The sequence below is a fragment of the Salmo salar genome, chromosome 28, assembly GCF_965601325.2.
Source record: "Salmo salar chromosome 28, fSalSal1, whole genome shotgun sequence".
Lineage (NCBI taxonomy): Eukaryota > Metazoa > Chordata > Actinopteri > Salmoniformes > Salmonidae > Salmo > Salmo salar.
This window is the reverse complement of record NC_138318.1, coordinates 43,146,904-43,163,515: the sequence shown is the minus strand read 5'-3', so window position 1 is coordinate 43,163,515 and position 16,612 is coordinate 43,146,904.

Sequence of the window (16,612 nt, the reverse complement as noted above, 5' to 3'; positions counted from 1 at the left end):
CGTCATTGAAAATAAGAATGTGTTCTTAACTGACTTGCCTAGTTAAATAAATAAATAAATAAATAGGCAAATCGGTGTCCAAAAATACCGATTACCGATTATGAAAACTTGAAATCGGCCTCTAGACTAGACAACAGATAGATAATAGACAGTAACAGCAGTATACTGTAGGTAGGGGTAAAGGATAGATAATAGACAGTAGCAGCAGTATACTGTAGGTAGGGGTAAAGGATAGATAATAGACAGTAACAGCAGTATACTGTAGGTAGGGATAAAGGATAGATAATAGACAGTAACAGCAGTATACTGTAGGTAGGGGTAAAGGATAGATAATAGACAGTAGCAGCAGTATACTGTAGGTAGGGGTAAAGGATAGATAATAGACAGTAACAGCAGTATACTGTAGGTAGGGGTAAAGGATAGGTAATAGACAGTAACAGCAGTATACTGTAGGTAGGGGTAAAGGATAGGTAATAGACAGTAACAGCAGTATAATGTAGGTAGGGGTAAAGGATAGATAATAGACAGTAGCAGCAGTATACTGTAGGTAGGGGTAAAGGATAGATAATAGACAGTAACAGCAGTATACTGTAGGTAGGGGTAAAGGATAGATAATAGACAGTAACAGCAGTATACTGTAGGTAGGGGTAAAGGATAGATAATAGACAGTAACAGCAGTATACTGTAGGTAGGGGTAAAGGATAGATAATAGACAGTAACAGCAGTATACTGTAGGTAGGGGTAAAGGATAGCTCCTTTGTCTTGCTCATGTTTAGGGAGAGGTTGTTGTCCTGGTGTAACGATCGTCGTCGGGTGACGAGGAAGCGGACCAAAGCGCAGCTGGGAGCGAACACATGTTTATTCTTTACACTGAAATAAACACGTACACAAAACCAAGACAAGGCCGATACGTTAACTGCTCAAAACAAAGAGGCAACACCCCACAACCAGCGTGGGGGAAAGAGGAACTTAAATGTGATCCCAATCAGAGACAACTAGCGACAGCTGTCTCTGATTGGGAATCGACAGAACCCAACATAGAAATAAACCACATAGAGCTAACACAAGGCTATAACGCAAACATAGAAAACAAACCAAGGAAAAATACCCAACATGACACACCCTGACCAAAATACCCGAGTTCACCTGGTCAGGGCGTGACACCTGGCACCACTCTGCCCAGTCAGACCTCCTCCCTATAGGCTGTCTCATCGTCGTCGGTGATCATCCCTACCACTTGTGTCATCAGCAAACTTAATGATGGTGTTGTAGTCGTGCCTGGCCGTGCAGTCATGGGTGAACGGGGAGTACAGGAGGAGACTGAGCACGCACCCCTGAGTTGAGGATCAGCATGGCAGATGTGTTGTTACCTACCCTTACCACCTGGGGGCGACCTGTCAGGAAGCCCAGGATCCAGTTGCAGAGGGAGGTGTTTAGTCCCAGGATCCAGTTGCAGAGGGAGGTGTTTAGTCCCAGGATCCAGTTGCAGAGGGAGGTGTTTAGTCCCAGGATCCTGAGCTGTAATCAATGAACAGTTCCTTTTGTCCAGGTGGGAGAGGAGTCAGAAGAGTGTGGAGTGCAATAGAGATTGCGTCATCTGTGGATCTGTTGGGGGCGGTATGCGATTTATACAAGTAATTTTGTATGCCGTACAACCCCAGACAATATCAGTAGCCTAGCTGTTGACCAGCTAGAGGTCAAATCAAACTTTATTAGTCACATGCGCCGAGTACAACAAGTGTAGACCTTACCGTGAAATACTGACTTACATGCCCTGAACCAACACTGCAGTTCAGAATAGGTAAACCTATTCCTGATATGGCACATCTGCACCTTCAGCATTCAGCATTCAAATGTTTGTAAAATGGCTCATGTAGTATTAGGCTTTATTAGTTGTGACAACCAACTTCATTTGCTATGTTATTTTTTTTAATCAAAAATGGTGTTTTACCGGTATAAAAATAGCCTAAGCTACCGCTACATGCAAAACAGGGCTTAGGTTACATTTAGATTGGTCAGGTTCACCATCAGAAAGAGTCCTGGTAGTTTTAAAACAATCAGTAGATATAGAGGGTAAAGTTGATCATTTCATAACAAAGGCAGGACCACTTTAGCTACCCGCACTGCATGGTGGAAGGGGAGAAGCTCACTCAGTCTGCCTAAACCATTCCAACCACACTCCATACTGATTTAGACGTTGTCTGATCCGGAGCGTTGATGATTAGTCATGCAGGTCGTAGAGAAGGTCATAGAGGAGACTGATTTCACGCCATGCTGTTCATAGAAATCATTTATTGGTTTGTCGCAGTTATTTATCCCGGAATACGGGAGTGAGTTTGGGTCGTACATCTTGGTAACCCGATTCCCACTGTTATACCCTACCTGACAGACACACACCTGGGTGGTGACACACACCACAGAGAGCTGGTTTGGCCCTCCGGACCCCATTTTGTGTCTGTCTGAGTGGAGGAGCAGTGATAATACAAACAATGGCTTGTTCCTTCACTTCTATCCCGTTACATCAACATAACGTCATAGCAACATTATTCCCACAGCAACATTATTATAAACACACGGCAGACTAGCCACACCAAGACACATGTGGGTTCCATATCTGTAGTGATCCTATCCCATCTGTAGTGATCCAATCCCATCTGTAGTGACCCTATCCCATCTGTAGTGATCCTATCCCATCTGTAGTGATCCTATCCCATCTGTAGTGACCCTATCCCATCTGTAGTGACCCTATCCCATCTGTAGTGATCCTATCCCATCTGTAGTGATCCAATCCCATCTGTAGTGATCCAATCCCATCTGTAGTGATCCAATCCCATCTGTAGTGATCCTATCCCATCTGTAGTGATCCAATCCCATCTGTAGTGATCCAATCCCATCTGTAGTGATCCAATCCCATCTGTAGTGATCCTATCCCATCTGTAGTGACCCTATCCCATCTGTAGTGATCCTATCCCATCTGTAGTGATCCAATCCCATCTGTAGTGATCCAATCCCATCTGTAGTGATCCAATCCCATCTGTAGTGACCCTATCCCATCTGTAGTGATCCTATCCCATCTGTAGTGATCCTATCCCATCTGTAGTGATCCAATCCCATCTGTAGTGACCCTATCCCATCTGTAGTGACCCTATCCCATCTGTAGTGATCCTATCCCATCTGTAGTGATCCTATCCCATCTGTAGTGATCCAATCCCATCTGTAGTGACCCTATCCCATCTGTAGTGATCCAATCCCATCTGTAGTGATCCTATCCCATCTGTAGTGATCCAATCCCATCTGTAGTGATCCTATCCCATCTGTAGTGACCCTATCCCATCTGTAGTGATCCAATCCCATCTGTAGTGACCCTATCCCATCTGTAGTGATCCAATCCCATCTGTAGTGATCCTATCCCATCTGTAGTGACCCTATCCCATCTGTAGTGATCCAATCCCATCTGTAGTGATCCAATCCCATCTGTAGTGATCCAATCCCATCTGTAGTGATCCAATCCCATCTGTAGTGATCCTATCCCATCTGTAGTGATCCTATCCCATCTGTAGTGATCCAATCCCATCTGTAGTGACCCTATCCCATCTGTAGTGATCCAATCCCATCTGTAGTGATCCTATCCCATCTGTAGTGATCCTATCCCATCTGTAGTGATCCAATCCCATCTGTAGTGATCCAATCCCATCTGTAGTGACCCTATCCCATCTGTAGTGATCCTATCCCATCTGTAGTGATCCAATCCCATCTGTAGTGACCCTATCCCATCTGTAGTGATCCAATCCCATCTGTAGTGACCCTATCCCATCTGTAGTGATCCTATCCCATCTGTAGTGATCCAATCCCATCTGTAGTGATCCTATCCCATCTGTAGTGATCCTATCCCATCTGTTGAACAAGACTAGAGGTAGCCTAGACCTAGTAATGTATTGTACTCTGAACCCTGTGTGGGTGGGTGGGGATGTGACCTAGTAATGTATTGTACTCTGAACCCTGTGTGGGTGGGGGGGGATGTGACCTAGTAATGTATTGTACTCTGAACCCTGTGTGGGTGGGGGGGATGTGACCTAGTAATGTATTGTACTCTGAACCCTGTGTGGGTGGGGGGGATGTGACCTAGTAATGTATTGTACTCTGAACCCTGTGTGGGTGGGGGGGGATGTGACCTAGTAATGTATTGTACTCTGAACCCTGTGTGGGTGGGTGGGTGTTTGTCCCCGCTCTGTGGTAACCTGGCTGTTATGTTTGGGAGACACAAACCAGAGCTTATTTTGCTCAGGTAACTAAGACAAGCAGTTTTCCATGTAAACAACAGCTCTCTGCACGTGTCACATGTACAACTCATTTTACTGGCTTATATACCTATGCATTTGTCTTTCCACACAATGGCTTGAGTCAGTCAACCAAGAGGAAAGAGATGGGGCTAGTGGAGGACAGAGACGGGGTCTAGTGGAGGACAGAGACGGGGGCTAGTGGACGACAGAGACGGGGCTAGTGGAGGACAGAGACGGGGTCTAGTGGAGGACAGAGATGGGGTCTAGTGGAGGACAGAGACGGGGGCTAGTGGAGGACAGAGACGGGGGCTAGTGGAGGACGGGGACGAGACGGGGCTAGTGGAGGACAGAGACGGGGTCTAGCGGAGGACAGAGACGGGGTCTAGTGGAGGACAGAGACGGGGGCTAGTGGAGGACAGAGACGGGGGCTAGTGGAGGACGGGGACAAGACGGGGCTAGTGGAGGACAGAGACGGGGGTTAGTGGAGGACAGAGACGGGGGCTAGTGGAGGACGGGGACGAGACGGGGCTAGTGGAGGACAGAGACGGGGTCCACGCCTCGGTCCACGCCTTGGTACACCACCCGGTCCACGCCTCGTAAACTCGCCAGGGAATACATCGTACCGGAGGACAGAGACGGGGCTAGTGGAGGACGGGGATGAGACGGGGCTAGTGGAGGACAGAGATGGGGGCTAGTGGAGGACAGAGCCGGGGGCTAGTGGAGGACGGGGACGAGACGGGGCTAGTGGAGGGCAGAGACGGGGGCTAGTGGAGGACAGAGCCGGGGGCTAGTGGAGGACGGGGACGAGACGGGGCTAGTGGAGGACAGAGACGGGGGCTAGTGGAGGACAGAGATGGGGGCTAGTGGAGGACAGAGATGGGGGCTAGTGGAGGACAGAGATGGGGCTAGTGGAGGACAGAGACGGGGCTAGTGGAGGACGGGGACGAGACGGGGCTAGTGGAGGACGGGGACGAGACGGGGCTAGTGGAGAACGGGACGAGACGGGGCTAGTGGAGGACAGGGGACGAGACGGGGCTAGTGGAGGACAGAGACGGGGGTCAGTGGAGGACAGAGACGGGGGCTAGTGGAGGACAGACACGGGGGCTAGTGGAGGACAGAGACAGGGCTAGTGGAGGACAGAGACGGGGGCTAGTGGAGGACAGAGATGGGGCTAGTGGAAGACAGAGACGGGGCTAGTGGAGGACAGAGACGGGGGCTAGTGGAGGACAGAGACGGGGCTAGTGGAGGACAGAGACGGGGCTAGTGGAGGACAGAGACGGGGCTAGTGGAGGACAGAGACGGGGGCTAGTGGAGGACAGAGACGGGGCTAGTGGAGGACAGAGACGGGGCTAGTGGAGGACGGGACGAGACGGGGCTAGTGGAGGACGGGGACGAGACGGGGCTAGTGGAGGACAGAGACGGGGCTAGTGGAGGACAGGGGACGAGACGGGGCGAGTGGAGGACAGGGGACGAGACGGGGCTAGTGGAGGAGAGACTGGGCTAGTGGAGGACAGGGGGAGAGACGGGGCTAGTGGAGGACGGGGACGAGACGGGGGCTAGTGGAGGACAGAGACGGCGCTAGTGGAGGACAGAGACGGGGCTAGTGGAGGACAGAGACGGGGGCTAGTGGAGGACAGAGACGGGGCTAGTGGAGGACAGAGACGGGGCTAGTGGAGGACAGAGACGGGGCTAGTGGAGGACAGAGACAGGGCTAGTGGAGGACAGAGACGGGGATAGTGGAGGACGGGACGAGACGGGGCTAGTGGAGGACGGGACGAGACGGGGCTAGTGGAGGACGGGACGAGACGGGGCTAGTGGAGGACGGGGACGAGACGGGGCTAGTGGAGGACGGGGACGAGACGGGGCTAGTGGAGGACAGGGGACGAGACGGGGCTAGTGGAGGACAGGGGACGAGACGGGGCTAGTGGAGGACAGGGGGAGAGAACTAATGGGGATCCATAATAAACCCCAGGAAGAGTAGCTGCTGCCTTGGCAGGAACTAATGGGGATCCATAATAAACCCCAGGAAGAGTAGCTGCTGCCTTGACAGGAACTAATGGGGATCCATAATAAACCCCAGGAAGAGTAGCTGCTGCCTTGACAGGAACTAATGGGGATCCATAATAAACCCCAGGAAGAGTAGCTGCTGCCTTGGCAGGAACTAATGGGGATCCATAATAAACCCCAGGAAGAGTAGCTGCTGCCTTGGCAGGAACTAATGGGGATCCATAATAAACCCCAGGAAGAGTAGCTGCTGCCTTGGCAGGAACTAATGGGGATCCATAATAAACCCCAGGAAGAGTAGCTGCTGCCTTGACAGGAACTAATGGGGATCCATAATAAACCCCAGGAAGAGTAGCTGCTGCCTTGGCAGGAACTAATGGGGATCCATAATAAACCCCAGGAAGAGTAGCTGCTGCCTTGGCAGGAACTAATGGGGATCCATAATAAACCCCAGGAAGAGTAGCTGCTGCCTTGACAGGAACTAATGGGGATCCATAATAAACCCCAGGAAGAGTAGCTGCTGCCTTGGCAGGAACTAATGGGGATCCATAATAAACCCCAGGAAGAGTAGCTGCTGCCTTGGCAGGAACTAATGGGGATCCATAATAAACCCCAGGAAGAGTAGCTGCTGCCTTGGCAGGAACTAATGGGGGATCCATAATAAACCCCAGGAAGACTAGCTGCTGCCTTGGCAGGAACTAATGGGGATCCATAATAAACCCCAGGAAGAGTAGCTGCTGCTTTGGCAGGAACTAATGGGGATCCATAATAAACCCCAGGAAGAGTAGCTGCTGCCTTGGCAGGAACTAATGGGGATCCATAATAAACCCCAGGAAGAGTAGCTGCTGCCTTGGCAGGAACTAATGGGGATCCATAATAAACCCCAGGAAGAGTAGCTGCTGCCTTGGCAGGAACTAATGGGGATCCATAATAAACCCCCAGGAAGAGTAGCTGCTGCCTTGGCAGGAACTAATGGGGATCCATAATAAACCCCAGGAAGAGTAGCTGCTGCCTTGGCAGGAACTAATGGGGATCCATAATAAACCCCAGGAAGAGTAGCTGCTGCCTTGGCAGGAACTAATGGGGATCCATAATAAACCCCCAGGAAGAGTAGCTGCTGCCTTGGCAGGAACTAATGGGGATCCATAATAAACCCCCAGGAAGAGTAGCTGCTGCCTTGACAGGAACTAATGGGGATCCATAATAAACCCCAGGAAGAGTAGCTGCTGCCTTGGCAGGAACTAATGGGGATCCATAATAAACCCCAGGAAGAGTAGCTGCTGCCTTGGCAGGAACTAATGGGGATCCATAATAAACCCCCAGGAAGAGTAGCTGCTGCCTCGGCAGGAACTAATGGGGGATCCATAATAAACCCCAGGAAGAGTAGCTGCTGCCTTGGCAGGAACTAATGGGGATCCATAATAAACCCCAGGAAGAGTAGCTGCTGCCTTGGCAGGAACTAATGGGGATCCATAATAAACCCCAGGAAGAGTAGCTGCTGCCTTGGCAGGAACTAATGGGGATCCATAATAAACCCCAGGAAGGAGGAAGGACTAAAAACAAGCAAAATATAACTGTTGTAAAATAAATTGTGTCTGTATAATGTGAATAAGATGTATGAACTGAAGGTAGAAGCCTAAGTGTTATTGTTTATTAGTTTACTCCAATTGGGGGAAGGGTGGTAGGGTTTGGGGAATAATAAAGGAATATTAAAAAAAATGTATATATGTATGTGTATATGTATGAATGTTTATGTATACATCTATATGGGTATGTATGTATATGGATGTATATATTTACCCCAAAAATATATGGAGGATTGGAAATGATGCAGACAATTATATTGATGGAAGCAACAATCTATCAACAATATTAAGCTGATCCACCCCTTAAAAAATATATATTTGAAAAAAAAAAGCACTTAACATGGTCCACACTCACCTGCAGTTGTGAAGAGGTCACGGCCGTCGCCTCTTCCCCCTGTATACGATCACGGGTCTCTTATTATGTGTGGGAATACAATTATTTTCTTTTCTTGGGGGGCCAAATTAAACCACCTGGGGGCCAAATTCGGCCCACCTGTTAGGGACCCCTGACATAGGAGTTTCTTTAGTTAGTTGTCCCATACTGCCACCTACTAGTAGAATCAAGACTTGAACTCAGTGAACTCACTGTAGTGTAGGAGTATCAAACTCAGTTGCTAGTTTTAATTTTGGGGGGGATTTGGGATTTCTCTGCTGTTTTAATTTTTTCCCTTTCAATTCATGTCAAATTAAGACCTAGAAAATTAAGGGGGGGGGGGGGGGGAGTTCCTAACTAATCAATGACCTTAAATGATCAATCAAATCACATTTTATTTGTCACATGCGCCAAATACAACATGTCAAATGAAATTGTATTGGTCACATGGTTAGCAGATGATAATGTGAGTGTAGTGAAATGCTTGTGCTTCTAGTTCCGACAGCGCAGTAATATCTAACAAGTAATCTAACAATTCCCAACCACTACCTAATACACCCACATCTAAAGGGGTGAATGAGAATATGTACATATAAGTATATGGTTGAGTGATGGCTGAGCAGCATAGGCAAGGTGCAATAGATGGTATAAAATACAGTACATACATGTGATATGAGTAATGTAAGATATGTAAACATTATTAGAGTGGAATTATTTAAGTGGAATTGTTTAAAGTGACTAGTGATCCATTTATTAAAGTGTCCAGTGATTAGGTCTCAATGTAGGCAGCAGCCACTCTGTTAGTGATGGCTGTTTAACAGTCTGATGGCCTTGAGATAGAAGCTGTTTTTCAGTCTCTCAGTCCCAGCTTTGATGCACCTGTACTGACCTCGCCTTCTGGATGATAGCGGGGTGAACAGGAAGTGGCTCTGGTGGTTGATGTCCTTGATGATCTTTATGGCCTTCCTGTGACATCAGGTGCTGTAGGTGTCATGGAGGGAAGGTAGTTTGCCCCCAGTGATGCGTTATGCAGACCGCACCACCCTCTGGAGAGCCTTGTGGTCGAGGGGGGTGCAGTTGCCATACCAGCCCGACAGGATGCTCTTGATTGTGCATCTGTAGAAGGTTGTCAGGGTTTTTGGTAACAAGCCAAATTTCTTCAGCCTCCTGAGGTTGAAGAGGCACTGTTGCTCCTTCTTCACCACGCTGTCTGTGTGGGTGGACCATTTCAGATTGTCCGTGATGTGTACGCCAAGGAACTTAAAACTTTCCACCTTCTCCACTACTGTCACGGCGATGTGGATAAGGGGGTGCTCCCTCTGCTGTTTCCTGAAGTCCACGATCATCTCCTTTGTTTTGTTGACATTGAGTGAGAGGTTATTTTCCTGACACCACACTCTGAGTGCCCTCACCTCCTTCAGTAGGCTGTCTCGTCATTGTTAGTAATCAAGCCCACTACTGTTATCGTCTGCAAACCTGATGATTGAGTTGGAGGCGTGCATGGCCACACAGTCGTGGGTGAACAGGGAGTACATAGGAGGGGGCTGAGCACGCACCCTTGTGGGGCCCCAGTGTTGAGGATCAGTGGAGGTGTTGATTCCTACCTTCACCACCTGGGGATGGCCCGTCAGGAAGTCCAGAACCCAATTGCACAGGGCGGGGTTGAGACCCAGGCCCTCCAGCTTAATGATGAGCTTGGAGGGTACTATGGTGTTGAATGCTGAGCTGTAGTCAATGAACAGCATTCTGACGTAGGTATTATTTTTGTCCAGATTGGATAGGGCAGTGTGATGGTGATTGCATCGTCTGTGGACCTGTTGGGGCGGTATGCAAACTGAAGTGGGTTTAGGGTGGCCGGTAAGGTTGATATGTTCCTTGACTAGCCTCTCAAAGCACTTCATGATGACAGAGGTGGGACTCCGGCCGCAAAACCTGAACGTATAGGGGAGGGTCTGGGTGGGCATTTCTCCACGGTGGAGGCTCTGGAGCGGGACGCAGACCCCGCTCCACCACTGGCTCTCCTAGAGCGTGATATCTCCTGCCGCCGACCACGGACTGGGGACCCTCACAGCGGGCCCCAGACAGGCGGGCGACTCTGGCGGCTCCGGACAGGCGGGCGACTCTGTATTCACCAGGCTGGGGAGACATGCAGGAGGCCTGGCTCTGGGCGCAGGCACGGGACTCACCAGGCTGGGGAGACATGCAGGAGGCCTGGCTCTGGGCGCAGGCACGGGACTCACCAGGCTGGGGAGACATGCAGGAGGCCTGGTTCTGGGCGCAGGCACAGGATAGACCGGGTCCTGAAGACGCACTGTAGGTCTGGAGCGCACGGCCTGCACAACCCGTCCTGGCTCGATGCCCACTCTAGCATGGCACTTGCGGGGGGCTGGGATGTAGCGCACCGGGCTATGAGCGCACACTGGAGACACCGTGCGCTCTACCGCATAACACGGTGCCTGACCAGTACCACGCCGCTTCCGGTAAGCACGGGGAGTTGGCTCAGGTCTAACGCCTGACTCCGCCAATCTCCCCGTGTGCCCCCCCCCAAAGAATTTTTGGGGCTGCCTCTTCACCTCCTCCTGCTTCCCCGGCAGGTTGCTGCAATGGTCAAATAGCTGATCCCAAGTCCAGTCTATTCTTCCCTCCAATTCCTCCAGTGACCAGGATGCCATCACTTCCTGAGCACGCTACTTCCTCCACTCCTGGTGCTGCTCCCCACCACGCTGCTTGGTCCGTTTTTGGTGGGTGGATCTGTAATGGCTGTCTGAAGTAGTAGACCAAGGTGCAGCGTGGAGTTTGTTCATCTTTTATTTTAGATGAAAAAAGGCACTTCACAAAGAAACACAGACGACAGCCAAACAGTCCTGTCAGGTATCCTAACACACTAAACAGAAAATATCTACCCACAAAACCCAAAGAAACACAGACGAACAGCCAACCAGTCCTGTCAGGTATCCTAACACACTAAACAGAAAACATCTATCCACAAAACCCAAAGGAAAAACATGCTGCCTAAGTATAACTCCCAATCAGCAACAACGATGTACAGCTGTTCCTGATTGGGAGCCATACCCGGCCGAAACAAAGCAATCCCCAACATAGAAATACAGACATAGAATGCCCACCCAAATCACACCCTGACCAAACGTAAATAGAGACATAAAAAGGCTCTCTCAGGTCAGGGCGTGACACCATCCAACTACCTCATCCCCATATTGTTATTTAATTTTTTTGCTCCTTTGCACCCCAGTATCTCTACTTGCACATTCATCTTCTGCACATCTATCACTCCAGTGTTTAATTGCTAAATTGTAATTACTTCGCCACTACGGCCTATTTATTGCCTTACCTCCCTAATCTTACCTCATTTGCACACACTGTATATAGATTTTTTTTCTATTGTGTTATTGACTGTACGTTTGTTTATTCCATGTGTAACTCTGTTGTTGTTTGTGTCGCACTGCTTTGCTTTATCTTGGCCAGGTCGCAGTTGTAAATGAGAACTTGTTCTCAACTAGCCTACCTGGTTAAATAAAGGTGAAATAAAATAAAAATCTCCACCCCTCAACCAGTATTCTACAAGAGCACAGACACAAGGGACAACAGACACACCGATCTCTACATTGCAGATGAGCTGAAGGCAGTCATCAATGACCTTGAACCACAGAAGGTATTTGCACTGGTGACAGACAATGCTGCGAACAGGAAGGCTGCTTGGTCTAAAGTGGAAGAGTCCTACCCTCACATCACACCCATTGGCTGTGCTGCTCAGGGATTGAATCTGCTCCTCAAGGACATCATGGCACTGAAAACAATGGATAAACTCTACAAGAGAGCCAAGGAAATGGTTAGGTATGTGAAGGGTCATCATGTTATAGCAGCAATCTACCTCACCAAGCAAAGTGAGAAGAATAAGAGCACCACATTGAAGCTGCCCAGCAACACCCGTTGGGGTGGTGTTGTCATCATGTTTGACAGCCTCCTGGAGGGGAAGGAGTCTCTCCAAGAAATGGCCATATCACAGTCTGCCGATATGGACAGCCCCATCAAGGATGATGTATTTTGGGATAGAGTGATAAGCAGCCTGAAACTCCTGAAATCTATAGCAGTAGCCATTGCACAGATTGAGGGAGACAATGCCATCCTGTCTGATGTTCAGGCTCTGCTTGCAGATGTAAGAGAAGAAATCCGTACTGCCCTGCCCACTTCACTGTTGCTCCAGGCAGAGGAAACTGCAGTTCTGAAATACATCAAAAAGCGTGAAGACTTCTGCCTGAAGCCCATACACTCCGCAGCGTACATGTTGAACCCCAAGTATGTTGGCAAGAGCATCCTGTCTGGTGCAGAGATCAACAAGGCCTATGGTGTCATTACTACCGTGTCTCGCCACCTTGGCCTGGATGAGGGAAAGGTTCTTGGAAGTCTGGTGAAGTACACTTCCAAGCAAGGGCTTTGGGATGGAGATACAATATGGCAGTCGTGCCAACATATCTCATCAGCCACCTGGTGGAAGGGACTTTGTGGATCTGAGGCTCTTTCCCCTGTTGCCTTCATCATCCTCCAAATCCCACCAACATCAGCCGCCTCAGAGCGCAACTGGTCCTTGTTTGGGAACACACACACACACCAAAGCACGCAACAGGCTGAACAATACTGGCCATCCGGGCGAATTTGAGGCTTTTTGAGCCTGACAACGAGCCATCCTCAACCAGGTTGGAAAGTGACAGTGACGATGAGGCCTCAGAGTCTGATGTTCAAGAGGTGGACATTGAGGAGGTCCAGGGAGAAGACATGGAAGCCTGAGAGGAAGACAACCTAAGCTTTAGTTTCTAGACTATCATTTTACAGATGTATGTTGAAAACGTTTTTGGGAGATGCGATGGATCATTGGGGATCATTCAATATTCCCTTTATGTTGTTCAGTGAAATCATCCCATGTGAAGAGTCAACTAATTTAAAGTTCAATTTGTAACTAAATCGTTTTTTTTTTTTTTCTATTGGAAGGATTTAACAATTTTCTACTAATGAGGTAAAAGGTTTGTTTCTGTCTCCATATGATATGGTACATACAGTTGAAGTCGGAAGTTTACATACACTTAAATTGTAGTCATTAAAAACTCATTTTCAACCACTCCACAAATTTCTTGTTAACAAACTATAGTTTTGGCAAGTCAGTTAGGACATCTACTTTGTGCATGACACAAGTCATTTTCCAACAATTGTTTACAGACAGATTATTTCACTTATAATTCACTGTATCACAATTCCAGTGGGTCAGAAGTTTACATACACTAAGTTGACTGTGCCTTTAAAAGTTTGTAAAATTCCAGAAAATGATGTCATGGCTTTAGAAGCTTCTGATAGGCTAATTGACATCATTTGAGTCAATTGGAGGTGTACCTGTGGATGTATTTCAAGGCCTACCTTCAAGCTCAGTGCCTCTTTACTTGACATCATGGGAAAATCAATAGAAATCAGCCAAGACCTCAGAAGAAAAATTGTAGACCCCCACAAGTCTGATTCAGCAGAGCAATTTCCAAACGCCTGAAGGTACCATGTTAATCTGTACAAACAATAGTACGCAAGTATAAACACCATGGGACCACGCAGCCATCATACCGCTCAGGAAGGAGATGTGTTCTGTCTCCTAGAGATGAACGTACTTTGGTGCAAAGTGCAAATCAATCCCAGAACAACAGCAAAGGACCCTGTGAAGATGCTGGAGGAAACGGGTACAAAAGTATCTATATCCACAGTAAAACAAGTCCTATATCGACATAACCTGAAAGGCCGCTCAACAAGGAAGAAGCCACTGCTCCAAAACCGCCATAAAAAAAGCCAGACTACGGTTTTCAACTGCACATGGGGACAAAGATCGTACTTTTTGGAGAACTGTCCTCTGGTCTGATGAAACAAAAATAGAACTGTTTGGCCATAATGACCACCGTTATGTTTGGAGGAAAAAGGGGGAGGCTTGCAAGCCGAAGAACACCATCCCAACCGTGAAGCACGGGGGTGGCAGCATCATGTTGTGGGGGTGCTTTGGTGCACTTCACAAAATAGATGGCATCATGAGGGACAAAAATTATGTGGATATATTAAAGCAACATCTCAAGACATAAGTCAGGAAGTTAAAGCTTGGTTGCAAATGGCTCTTCCAAATGGACAATGACCCCAAGCATACTTCCAAAGTTGCGGCAAAATGGCTTAAGGACAACAAAGTCCTTGGCCATCACAAAGCCCTGACCTCATTCCTATAGAAAATGTGTGGGCAGAACTGAAAAAGCGTGTGCGAGCAAGGAGGCCTACAAACCTGACTCAGTTACACCAGCTCTGTTAGGAGGAATGGGTCAAAATTCACCCAATTTATTTTGGGACGCTTGTGGAAGGCTACCAGAAACGTTTGACCCAAGTTAAACAATTTAAAGGCAATGCTACCAAATACTAATTCAGTGTATGTAAACTTCTGACCCACTGGGAATGCGATGAAAGAAATAAAAGCTGAAATAAATCACTCTACTTTTATTCTGACATTTCACAGTCTTAAAATAAAGTGGTGATCCTAACTGACCTAAGACAGGGAATTGTTAAACTCAGTTTAAATGTAGTTGGCTGAGGTGTATGTAAACTTCCAACTTCAACTGTATATCCAATGCAAAAAAAACATCTACATTTAAATGGTATTAATATAAATTTTCATATATTTCCGTTAATTCCCATATATTCCCACGGAATTTTTCCACCTCTGAATATTCCCCCAAAATGTGCAACCCTAGTTGTGTGACAAAACCACACATTTTAGACTGGCCTTATTGTATCCAGCACAAGGTGCACCTGTGTAATGATCATGTTGTTTAATCAGCTTCTATTCCACAGCTGTCAGGTACATGGATTATCTTGGCAAAGGAGAAATGCTCACTAACAGGGATGTAAATAAATGTGTTCACAAAATGAGCTTTTTGTGGAATATTTCTGGGATCTTTTATTTCAGCTGATGAAACATGGGACCAGCACTTTACGTGTTGCGTTTATATGTTTGTTCAGTGTGTTTTTTGTTGTTGCAATTTTTACAAATGTAATAAAACACTTTAAGTTGAAATGTCTTGAGTCAATAAGTATTCAACCCCTTTGTTATGGCCTAAATACATTCAGGAGTCATCATTTGCTGAACAATAATAATGGAGTATGACATGTATGACATCTTCATCCACTTTATATTTGTTATTCAAATATGCCTGTTAGCTATTATTGCCATTCACAACTACTGACCACAACTACTGACAACAACTACTGACCACTACAAACCACAACTACTGACCACTACATACCACAACTACTGACCACAACTACTGACCACTACATACCACAACTACTGACCACAACTACTGACAACAACTACTGACCACTACAAACCACAACTACTGACCACTACATACCACAACTACTGACCACAACTACTGACCACTACATACCACAACTACTGACCACAACTACTGACAACAACTACTGACCACTACAAACCACAACTACTGACCACTACATACCACAACTACTGACCACAACTACTGACAACAACTACTGACCACTACAAACCACAACTACTGACCACTACATACCACAACTACTGACCACAACTACTGACCACTACATACCACAACTACTGACCACTACATACCACAACTACTGACCACCACATACCACAACTACTAACCACAACTACTGACCACAGCTACTGACCACATCTACTGACCACAACTACTGACCACTACATACCACAACTACTGACCACAACTACTGACCACTACATACCACAACTACTGACCACAACTACTGATCACTACTGACCACTACATACCACAACTACTCACCACTGCATACCACAACTACTGACCACAGCTACTGACCACAACTACTGACCACTACATACCACAACTACTGACCACAACTACTGACCACAACTACTGATCACTACTGACCACTACATACCACAACTACTGACCACAACTACTGACCACTACATACCACAACTACTGACCACTACATACCACAACTACTGACCACAGCTGCCGACCACAACTACTGACCACAACTACTGACCACTACTGACCACTACATACCACAACTACTGACCACAACTACTGACCACAACTACTGACCACTACATACCACAACTACTGACCACTACATACCACAACTACTGACCACAACTACTGACCACAACTACTGACCACTACATACCACAACTACTGACCACTACATACCACAACTACTGACCACAGCTACTGACCACAACTACTGACCACAACTACTGACCACTACATACCACAACTACTGACCACTACATACCACAACTACTGACCACAGCTACT